Source organism: Mastomys coucha, unplaced genomic scaffold (assembly GCF_008632895.1).
Source record: "Mastomys coucha isolate ucsf_1 unplaced genomic scaffold, UCSF_Mcou_1 pScaffold20, whole genome shotgun sequence".
NCBI classification, from domain to species: domain Eukaryota; kingdom Metazoa; phylum Chordata; class Mammalia; order Rodentia; family Muridae; genus Mastomys; species Mastomys coucha.
In genome coordinates, this window is record NW_022196903.1 from 87168165 (window position 1) to 87179504 (window position 11340).

General features: G+C 39.6%; 1 long non-coding RNA gene across 1 annotated transcript; it reads left to right on the forward strand.

Moving 5' to 3' along the window:
• The first annotated feature begins 6503 nt into the window (after positions 1-6503).
• On the forward strand, positions 6504-10475 carry LOC116099291. The gene is made up of 2 exons (XR_004122192.1): positions 6504-7055; positions 9648-10475. It is a non-coding gene; the product is annotated as an uncharacterized LOC116099291 (long non-coding RNA).
• Positions 10476-11340: the final 865 nt, after the last annotated feature.

Here is an 11340-nt window from a genome sequence, read left to right on the forward strand (position 1 = left end):
CAGGACACAATGAGAAGACCAAACCTAAGGATAATAGGTATAGAAGAGAGTGAAGACTTCCAACTTAACAGGCCAGTAAATATCTTCAACAAAATTATAGAAGAAAACTTCCTGAACCTAAAAAGAGAGATGCCCATGAACATACAGAAGCCTACAGAATTTCAGATAGTTTGAACCAGAAAAGAAATTCCTCCTGTTACATAATATTCAAAACAACAAATGCACAAAACAAAGAAAGAATATTAAAAGCAGTGAGGGGAAAATGTCAAGTAACATATAAAGGCAAGCCTATCAGAATTACGCCAGACTTCTCACCAGAGACTATGAAAGCTAGAAGATCCTGGGCTGATTTCATATAGACCCTAAGAGAACACAAATGCCAGCCCAGGCTACTATACCCAGCAAAACTCTTAATTACCATAGATGGAGAAACCAAGGTATTCAATGACAAACCCAAATATACACAATATCTTTCCACAAATCCAGCCCTTCAAAGGATAATAGATGGAAAACTCCAACACAAGGAGGGAAACTATATCCTAGAAAAAGCAAGAAAGTAATCTTTCAACAAAACTAAAAGAAGATAGACAATGAACAGAATTCCAACTCTAACAACAAAATAACAGGAAGCAACAATTACTTTCTCTTAGTACCTATTAATATGAATGGACTCAATTCCTCAATAAAAAGACAAAGATTATCAGACTGGATACATAAACAGGGTCCAAAATTTTATTGCATACAGGAAAACCACCTCAGTGACAAAGACAGACACTACCTCAGAATAAATGGCTGGAAAATAATTTTCCAAGCAAATGGTCCCAAGAAACAAGCTTGAGTAGCCATTCTAATATCAAATACATTTGACGTTCAACCTAAAATGATCAAAAAAGATGAGGGACGACACTTCATACTCATCAAAGGTAAAATCTACCAAGATGAACTCTCAACTCTGAACCTCTATGGTCCAAATGCAAGGGCATCTACATTCATAAAAGAAACATTACTAAAGCTCAAAGCACACATTACACAACACACAATAATAGTGGGAGACTTCAACATCCCACTCTCTGCAATGGGCAGATCATGGAAACAGAAACTAAACAAAGACATGGTGACACTAACAAAAGTTATGAAACAAATGGATTTAACAGATATCTATAGAACATTTTATTCTAAAACAAAAAGACTTACCTTCTTCTTAGCACCTTATGATACCTTCCCCAAAACTGAGCATATAATTGGTCACAAAACAGGCCTCAACAGATACAAGAAGACTGAAATAATTCTTTGCATCCTATCAGATCACCATGGACTAAGGCTGCTCCTCAATAACAACATAAACAATAGAAAGCCCACATACACATAGAAGCTTAATAACACTCTACTCAATGATAACTTGGTCAAGGAAGAAATTAAAGACTTTTCAGAGTTTAATGAAAATGAATCCATAACATACCCAAGCTTATGGGACATAATGAAGGAAAATATTTGATGGAGACATCCCATTTATGACTGAATCTTCCAAAGTTTGTCACTCACTGCACAGTGTCTGGCTGTGGGTCTTTTTAATTGTTTTCATCTATTGCAGGAGGAAGCATCTCTGATGGTGGCTGAGCAAGGCACTGCTCTGTCATTAGAAATCAGTTTATTGCTGTGTTCCTTTAGGATAACAGTAGTATTTGGTTTTCACCTAGGTCTCCAGCCTATATAGTCCTAGGTTCTTGGCCACCTGAGCGGTGTTGTGAATGGGTTCCATCTCATGGAATGGGCCCTAAATCAAGCTAGATGTTGGTTGGTGAGTCTCACAAGCTTTATGCCACTATTGCACTAGTGAAGCTTGTAGGTGGTTCATCATTGTTGATTGAAGGTTTTGTAGCTGAATTGATGTTCATCTTTCTCCCTTGGTAGAGTACAGAATACCTTTCAGTATACAAACACGAGTCTGTAGGAGTGAAGGCTCTATGTAGGTACCCGCTGAACTTCTCTGTGTTCAAAGAGTTGAAAAGGTATTGTCTTCTGCAATAGGGCATTACTGTCAGTTTGTGAAACCAAGAAATAGCCTCATCAATAGCCAGAGTTGTTTGAATATCCACCCCAAAGGGACCCCTTGACCAACAGTTCAATTAAACATAACCCATTCCCAGTTGGAAGCTTGATTTGGTGACTAGAGATTTCTAGATGGGGCTCCATGTCCCCCATTATTTAGCAGTTTCATTTAGATTGCCTTTATATATGTATATATTTTAAGAATCTTCTACACTATTAAATTCCACATGACCTTTCAAATGGCCCTTATGTTTAGCTACCCATCCTTGTATTTCCTCCCTTGCTTCTCTCATCTCTCTACCATCTCATAATCCTCTTGTTCCAGTAGTTCCACAATTCTTATGTTAAATATGTGTCTAAAAATGCCATTCTCCTTGATTTGCTTCCTACATTGAATAGCTTCCTTAATTTCATTTTCAATGTATATACAACACTTGATCTTTTATCCTACAACATAGTTGAACTCATTTATTAACTGTATTACTTTTATAGTATCGTGACCATAAAGCCTGACAGAAACAAGAAAGAAAAGATTTCTTTGGACTCACAGTTTCAAAGATTCTCAGTATATAACCAAGAAGACAGTTCATGGCTGTGGAACTGTGTGGTAGATAGAGGCTGTTCATGTGGTAAAACAGGAAGTAGAGAGCAGGATAGTAACTACAGGCCAAGGATAACCTTCAAAGGTTTATCTTTAGGGACCTACTTCTACCTGCTAGGCCCAGTATTCCTAAAGGCTCCATTACTCCCCAAACTTGTGTCACAAGCTGGAGACCAAGTTTTCGAACATAGGCGCTTAGGAAGGCATTTCAGATTCTAACTATAACCTTGACTAAAATTGTTTTCTGACTTTATTAGAATTTCATTGGAATTTCTGGAGCCTTTTAGAATCCAGGACTGAATCAGAGCCATTTAATGATCCTATAATGAGTCTACAATGATCTTATTTCACAGTTTTTAAGATTTTTGGGAAAAGGTATTTGTTTTGATTAGTTTGGTGGTGGTGGTAGTTAGTGTTTGTTTTTGTTTCCTGTTTTGGTCTGGTTTGGGGTCAGCTGCTTGTTAATTTCAGTTGATACTCGTCTTTCAGAGTGCTGTGTTATTAAAAAACTACTGATAATTGTCTTTTTAAAAAGTTTTTGTTTGGTTTAGTTAGGTATTTTTTTAAAGATGTATTTATTTTATTTTATGTGAATATATATATTTATTGTATGCATGCTTGGTGCCTGTAGAGCTCATGAGGGGATGTTAAATATACTGTAACTGGAGTTATAGATGGCTGTGAGCTGCATTGTAGCAAACCCGGGTCCTCTCCATGTGTAATAAGTTTTCGTGTCAGACCCATCTCTCTACATCCTGAGTTTCTATTTTTAAAGACTAAAGACTTTGGAATACTCTCTCTATGGGATGAATTCTTTATCAGACCAAATTAAAACAGCCTTGAGCACCTGAGCATGCAGTTCCTCCTGAGGCTTCCAGGCAGGCCAAACAATGACACTGCTCTGGGGACTGCCATTATTAAGACTCCAAACCCATCCATTTTTCATTCCCAGTGTCTGGTTGGCTATTCATTTTCTACAGATTTCACAGTAGCAATGATGATACCTTTCAAGGCTCCATTAGTATAGCAGGTGGGTAACATGAGGACACACTTTTAAATGTTCCAGAATCTTGCTATCCTTACCAGAAATCTTTGCTGTTAATCTCCACTTAGTTTCTCAAAATGATGATATATATTTGGGGGGAGGGAGCTATGCATGTGTGTGTGGTGGGTGTGGCTGAGTTTACTTGTATGCAAGTGCATGTGTGTACAAGTGCACACGTACGTGTACATGGAAACCAGAGATTGACAACAGGTATCTTTCTGTATGCCCTCCACTGTGCTTAGATCTAGCTGGTCTTCTGTTGTCTAGCTAACAAGCTGTACCAGGGATCCCTTGTCTCTACTTCCCAGTTCCTATATTATATGCAGCTTGCCTGGCTTTTCCATGAGTCCTGGGGATATAGACTCTGGACCTTATGCTCATAAAGCAAACATCTCACCCTCTAGCCTACTCTCTGACCTCCAAAAGGTGACTTTTGTTATGGTCATTTACATTTCTTCTTTCCAGGACTGGATTCTTAGGAACCTTTTAGTTTGTTCTTAAAGGGGTTGGTCCAGTACCAAGATTTCTACTCCAGAGTTCTGAAGTAGCAGGATCAAAGACGAGATGGGAGGTGGTAGAAAGGGCACTGTATGAGACATGAGCAGGTGAAGACAGTCTAAGTTCGAAAACTTAGTGTTTGAAGTCTATTTCCAGTATCACAATATGTTGCTCCATTGTTCTTTTCTTTTCCTTTGCTTATCGGTATGCACCAGATAGGATTGGAAATGAGAATTTCACTAGATTGCACATGTAACTTCATACCTACATAGTTCTTCATGGTGTTTACAGCAAGAGTGAAGAAGGAACGTCCTCTATGCTTGCTAGTTTTCTATGTCCGAAGGATGTCTAAGTATTGCCACCAAAGGGAGGCAGCTTCCAGAGAGAAGGCAAAGCAGTGAGAAAAATCAAACTCCTTCAGGCTCATCCCAAAACCTTAACCCTTTGGTATGGTAACAGCACTGCACACATACGTTGTATCTATTTATGGTTACATAACTGCAAAACAAGTCTGAGGTTTTTTTTATGCATCAAGCTTTTTGTCATTGTTAGTATAGACCTCAAAATGCAACTTTCAAGGTTATGTGGCATATAAACATTTATGGAAAGCGCTGTATGAAATAGCAACATTTCAACATAATTATTATATTTCAACATGCTCTCCACAGCAGCTGATTGCCCCCGGGAAATCCATCCTTATAATTTCCAAATATGATTGGTGGTATTAGCAGAAGGATGCAGAAAATATTCCCCTGGGGTGTGACCAAAGAATGGCACTTGATCCATTTGTATTTATAACCCAGTTACTCAGACTAACAGCTGCTTCAGACTAGGGAGGAACAAAATCCTCAACCCAGGGCGATATCTGAGATGGAGTACTGATGCACCACATCTCTTTGGTTGTTTTTGTTTTTGTTTTTGTTTTTGTTTTTGTTTTTGCTTTTGATTCGACTAGTGGCTGTATGTTATGAGAGTAACAAAACCCTCAACTCAAGGTGATATCTGAGATGGAGTACTGATGTACTATGTTCTTTGTTTTTAGCTCAGCTAATAGCTGAATGTTATTTGAATGCCTTACCTAAGGTAGTTCAGTGTTACTATTTATGCTGAAATCAGCCTGGAACTTTGAAAACGAAATTTTACAATAGAGTCCAGCAAATATGCATACCTAGAGAGCAAACAAAAACATCATAGTCCCTGCATAGAGAGCATCGCTATCTGTAACCAATAAAGAGACTTTCTCTCCTGTAGCATGTAGTAATTCCCGAGATTTGAGCAAAGAAAGTTTCTCTCCACGCCGTTAAAATTCTAATTATCCATCTCAGTGTGAAGAATCTGGCAGTTCTCTGCTGTCCTTTTGTCTGAACTAACATATTAGATGCTTAGGTTGTGATCTTGCAGCAATCCTGCTTTAAGTTGAGCCCTTTCATCTTTCAGATGGCTTTGGGCATCTTTCTCTGTGTCAGGAACACAGCCATCCATTTCACAAATGAGGCCAAATGATGACATTACTTGCCCTTCCTTTCACAAGTATCCTTCCTTCCCATGCCAAAGCAGGGGAGGTTTCAATGGCATCTGAGGCTGACAAACTGTGTCTGTAAATTTTCTCACACGACGGAATCAATACATGCTTTCAAAAAAGCCAAAGGGTCCTCTGTAAACTAATAAGCTGTGTACACCAAGGAAAAGAGTTGTTGGAGGATTTCGGTCTGTGACCACTGCCTTATTATCCCTCCACAGTCTGTTTTCCTGCCCAGACACTGAATTCTAACAAGAGACAATTTTCTTCAGAAACAAGGAAGGTAATTCTTAGCCACTGTGACCTTGAATAAATTTCTTAAGCCTTATTGGCTAAAATCTTCATATATGCAAATAGGAATAACAGCACCTCTCCAACAAGTGGGAGAATAAAATACACAACCCACCCAGTATCTAGCTCCTGGCTCCTGGCTCCTGGCTCCTGACTCCTACTCAGTCTCTATATTAGTTACTTCTCTTGTGTTGACAAGGAAGCAACCTGACAAGAAGAAACTTCAACAAAGAAGGACTTTTGTCTTACAGTTGCAGAGGATACTGTTCATCATGGCAGGGGATGTATGGCGGCAGGAAGTGGTAGTCGTTATGTATCCATCAGGAAGCATAAAGTGACGAACACGGATGCTCAGCTCACTTCTCCTGTTTGCTCAGGCCCAGACCCATCCTGTGGAATTGTTCTGTCTTCAATTAGGGTGGGTCTTCCCACATCAATTAGCCCAATAACAAGATAATCCCTCACAGATTAACCCAGAGATTTGTTTCCTTGGTGATTCAAAATCTCATGAAATTGGCAATCAAGGTTAACCACTGAAGTGCCAAATAATGGGTAGTTTTAAAGTTTGTCCTAGTTTGCTTCCCGTTGCTGTGATAAATACCATGCTTGACCAAAAGCAACTCTGGGAGGAAAGAGTTTTATTTGGTTTAAATTTCCAGGTCACAATGCATCTAGCTTCTGCTCAGCTGTCTTTCAAATACAGGCCAGGACTCCCTGCCTAGCTAAGTACTACCTCCAGTGGCTGGCACTCCCCCATAAGGACGCAGTCAAGAAAATGCCCTACAACTCTGCCCACAGGCCAACCTAATGGATGCAGTTCTTCAGTTGAGGTTCCTTTCCCTAAGTGTTGTTGGGTTGACCACCAAGATTCACCTTCACAGATGGTAACCCCGGTGATAATGACGATGGTGACACATGAGAGTAGAGAAAATGACATCACAATTCACCTCAGAATCGACTGCTTCTCTGGCACTCTCCTTTCTGTCTTACACTATTTAGTCCCTTTCACTCAAGGTTGGATCCCTCCCAGCTGGAAACAAAGCATCAGTTTAGTAAGTATAATTGTGTACCATATAAAAAGAATGCAGTGAGTAAGCTACTTGTCAGCACGGCCTGTGTCTTATCCAAATCAACTCAGTGGACAGAGAGAAAGGAAAGAATGAGACCAAGTTAAAAACAAACAAAAACGTAGAACAGCTAGGCATCTGGTGCCTACCTATAATCCCAGCACTCTGAAGGCTAAGGCAGGAGGATAGCAAGTTTGAAGCCCATCTGGGATTTACAGTATGACTGTCTCCAAATGAAAATGAAAATGGAAGTGAGAGTGGGGATATAGCTCTGCAGTAGGAGGTTACCTAGCATGAAGAGGTGTGGGGTTTGACCCTCTGCACTGCAAGCAACAGTAATAATGAAAAGATACAGAACAAAAGAACTAATAACTCAATTCCCAGTCTACTTGGAGAGATAGCCTTGTAGACTTGATTTGTGGAAACAACAGTGAGCGCCTCTGTTGCACCAGCTGAACCATGCAGAGGTTTCCTGGGTCTAGGTGGTAAGACTCCTATATACACAGCATGACTAGCTCCATCCTCCAGCCACTTCTTCATTTAGTAGATAGATTGCAATGGACTGCCCATCAGTTAGTTACTTCTTTCCTAGAATTATCCTGCTCAGTAGGTAATAAAACTCTCTTGGAAACCAAAGTATTGAATTTCACTCACTGAGGTGTGTGTGTGTGTGTGTGTGTGTGTGTGTGTGTGTGTGTGTGTGCTGAAGAAAAGCAAGTAAAATCTAAACTTCTAAAAACTAACCAAGTTCTTTCTGATCAGGGCCTGATTTTTACTTACGTTTTATTTCAAAGACACAGGTACTCTTAATTTGCGTGGCTTGCTTTCTGAGCAGTTAATATAGGGACTAGTCTAGATGAGGAAAAAACATCCAAGATTGCCTCACACAAGTCACAGTATAGAGGCATACCCAGTCCTCATTCTAGAGATCTGTGCTCACTGTGAAAGTCTGTTAACTTCTCCATGAGTGCTTCTATGAAAACAAGAACTATAAAATTAGAAAACTTAAGCCTTTATACAAAATGCTCCTTATGTTTTAAAATGCATGAATATATCCAATTAGTTGTAACATTCTTCTACCATTTACCCTGCCGCTTGGGTAACTACATGTTACAGTCTATAAATAATTGTATGGATGTAAAGGACAGGAATGTCACTGGAAACATGAGTGTATTAGAACAGCACTTGTGCAGTTGGCTTGGTTACATCTAATACTATTTCCTGAATAGGTAAGCCTATTTCATCCTCCTTAAATACTGTATTGGATTACACTACACCAGCAGTTCTCAACCAGTGGGTTTTGACCCCGTTGGAATGGAAATGTTTTCCTATTTCCCATAATTAATTTGAAAACTGTGCTGTCTTCATATCAAGTCGCCTAAGGAGATATATATATTATATCCATAGTGATGAATGCTGAAAGTAAATATTGAGTGAAACATAATTCTGAAATACATTATAGATATATTTGTGTGTATGTGACAAAGAATGAAGTGAGAAAGGAAAGATGGTGACCAGGGAGGACGAATGGGAAAAGACAGACAGGACAGTGGCTGTGCTTGTTGGAATCTTTAGCTTTGTTGACAATTTTGAATGTTTGTTTTCTTTATTCTTTAGACAAGTACAAGTGAAATGAGACATTAGAAAGACCTCACCACACAGACAGTAACAGAGTATGATGAACTGTTCTCATAGCTGTCACAGAGCTGTGGAGCGGAAGCAAGTGTGCTAAGGTGGCCCAGTGCAAGTAGCTGGACACTTAGACTTTTAGTGTCTCTGGAGGGCATTCTCTCACTCCAAAAGAGCCTTGTTTTTAGTTGATTCATTGTAAAAAGCCAGTTTCTACTTTCGCATGTTGAGGACTGTGATAGTTTGGACCGTGTTTGAATGCTTAGTTCCTTTCTGTGTCTGTTCCCTGCAGATCAGGATATAAAGTTCTCAGCTACTGCTTCAGGGCCTTTCCTGTCTATTTCCCACCATGATGATCATGAACTAAACTGTAAACAAGTCCCAAATTAAATGCTTTCTTTTGTAAGGAAAAAAAAGAAAGATTACATTATACCAGCTGTTCTCAATCGGTGAGTGGCAACCCCTTTAGGAGTAGGATGACCATCTCACAGGAGTTGCCTGAGACCATCAAAAAACATAGATATTGATATGTACTAGCAAACTATTCGGTTATGAAGTAGCAACAAAAATAATTTTATGGTTGGCAGAGTCACTGCAATATGAGGAACTGTATTAAAGGGTCGCAGCACTGGGAAGGTTGAAAGCCACTGCTCTAGAGCATATTCTTAACTTGCCATGTATTTGGAAATTTAGTTTCAAATTTTGATTTTTAGCTCTTAAAAATAGGGCCGTTGTGACGATTCTTTAACAAATGCATTTCGCATGTGGATTCAAATGCCTCTTGTCAGTGTGTATGAGAGAATGCTTTGAAGAAACTAACTTTCTTTTCCCCCTTAGATTGTATCTTTCCCACCCAAATTTGTCTGTGTCTGTCTGTCTCTCTCTGTCTGTCTGTCTGTCTGTCTCATACACACACTTTCAGTCTCATTCTTTTTATCTCCTCCTCAGAAACGTAAAAAGGCAAAAATAATGATGTTTCCTCTCAATCTGTCAGAAAGCCACACTGAAGCCTGCAGAGCGACTTCGCAAGGTGTGATTTAATATCATCAATAACGGGATACAGTTTAACCTGTCAGAGCCCTTAGAGTTTTAGAAAAAAAAACTTAGAAATTGATGAATGTGAACAACAACAAAGAAGTGGTGCTCAGAGGGAGACAGGGGCGAGGTGTTAATTGCCTAAAGAGAGACGGCAAGCCCAGATGAGAAGAAATGCCTCCTTTCTGACAGACATGATGGAAAGAAGAGAACAATCTGACTTCAAAGACAGAAAGAAAAAAAACCACTAACCTCTCATCAGAATTTGTAGGATAAAATTGACAGTTCACTCTGAAAGTTGATCTCCCAGTGTGGGTTTAAGTCACTGACTTGAGAGCTCACTTTATTTACAGTAATGCTTGCGGCTTTATGAAATTTGCTACAAGACAGTTTACAACTCCCAGTATTTAAAAGCAAAGTCTCTCCCCTCCTCCAAATTGAGATGTAACTGCAAGCTGTTCATGACTCTTTTAACTCAAAAGCTTCATCTCATGTCAACAAGACATGGTAATAAAACCCAGTAGACTTTACTACAAAGCAAATTCAAGTGTGGCGGACGGTGTGGTCACCTGTCTCGAAGGGTGAAGTGTGAAACTGAAGAATGGAAAGCTGGATCACGAGGACAACCATTTTACCGTCTTCCAGTGCTCCACTTCCCAGCCAGGCCCTTCTGTCTAACACATGCCTTATTTTCACTGTATACATCCATCTTTATTTTATAATGAAACAAACTTCTAGGTGTGAAAGATTTATTATGTCTGTGTGTGTGTGTGTGTGTGTGTGTGTGTGGTGGGAGAGGTAGAGGGGTAGATGCATATGAGGACATGAGTGAGGGGTATGGGTGTACATATTTGTGTGTTTGTGAATGTAAGTGTGCAATTTACCACAGAATACATGTGGAGCTCAGAGAGCAGCCTTCATACTGGTTCTTATCTCCTACCTTGTCTGAGGCAGGATCTCTTTTTATGGTCTCCACTGTGTGTAGCTTAGCTACCTGGCCTGTGAGCTTCCAGGGATTCTCCTGTCTCCCTCTCTCTCATCTCATATCCAGCTTGCTGAGATTACAGATGCTTGTCCTTGCATCCACATGGGTTCTGGGCATCCAGATTCCCATCCTCGTGTTTATCCAGCAAGTATGGCATTCACTGAGCCATCTCCCCAAGTCAGAAAGACGTTTAGATGAGTAGACCATATCAGTGTCAAAGTTTTCCAAAAGAGATAAGAAAAAGATTTAAAAGCCTGGTGGTAAAGCACTTGAGGTCCTTGGGTTGACTCCTTACATAGAAAAGAGAAGAATGAGAGACAGACAGACAGACAGACAGACAGACAGACAGACAGACAGACATGTGGAAGGAAAATTTATATACCATATGTCATGATCTTTGAAACAACATAATATGCAGTTTTTGTTTTCAAAAGGAAACTTCTTTCCAAGTTGGACAAAGTAGCTCCCACTACTGCTCTTGGAAGTTGGGCAGTGTATACTTTTCCTATAACCACTGAGAAAGTTTTACAGAGATACGTTCACACAGCTTAGGGCATATGGAGTTACAGAACTCCCTCTGAAATTGTGTTGGTTTTATACATCTGAAATTATTCATACTAA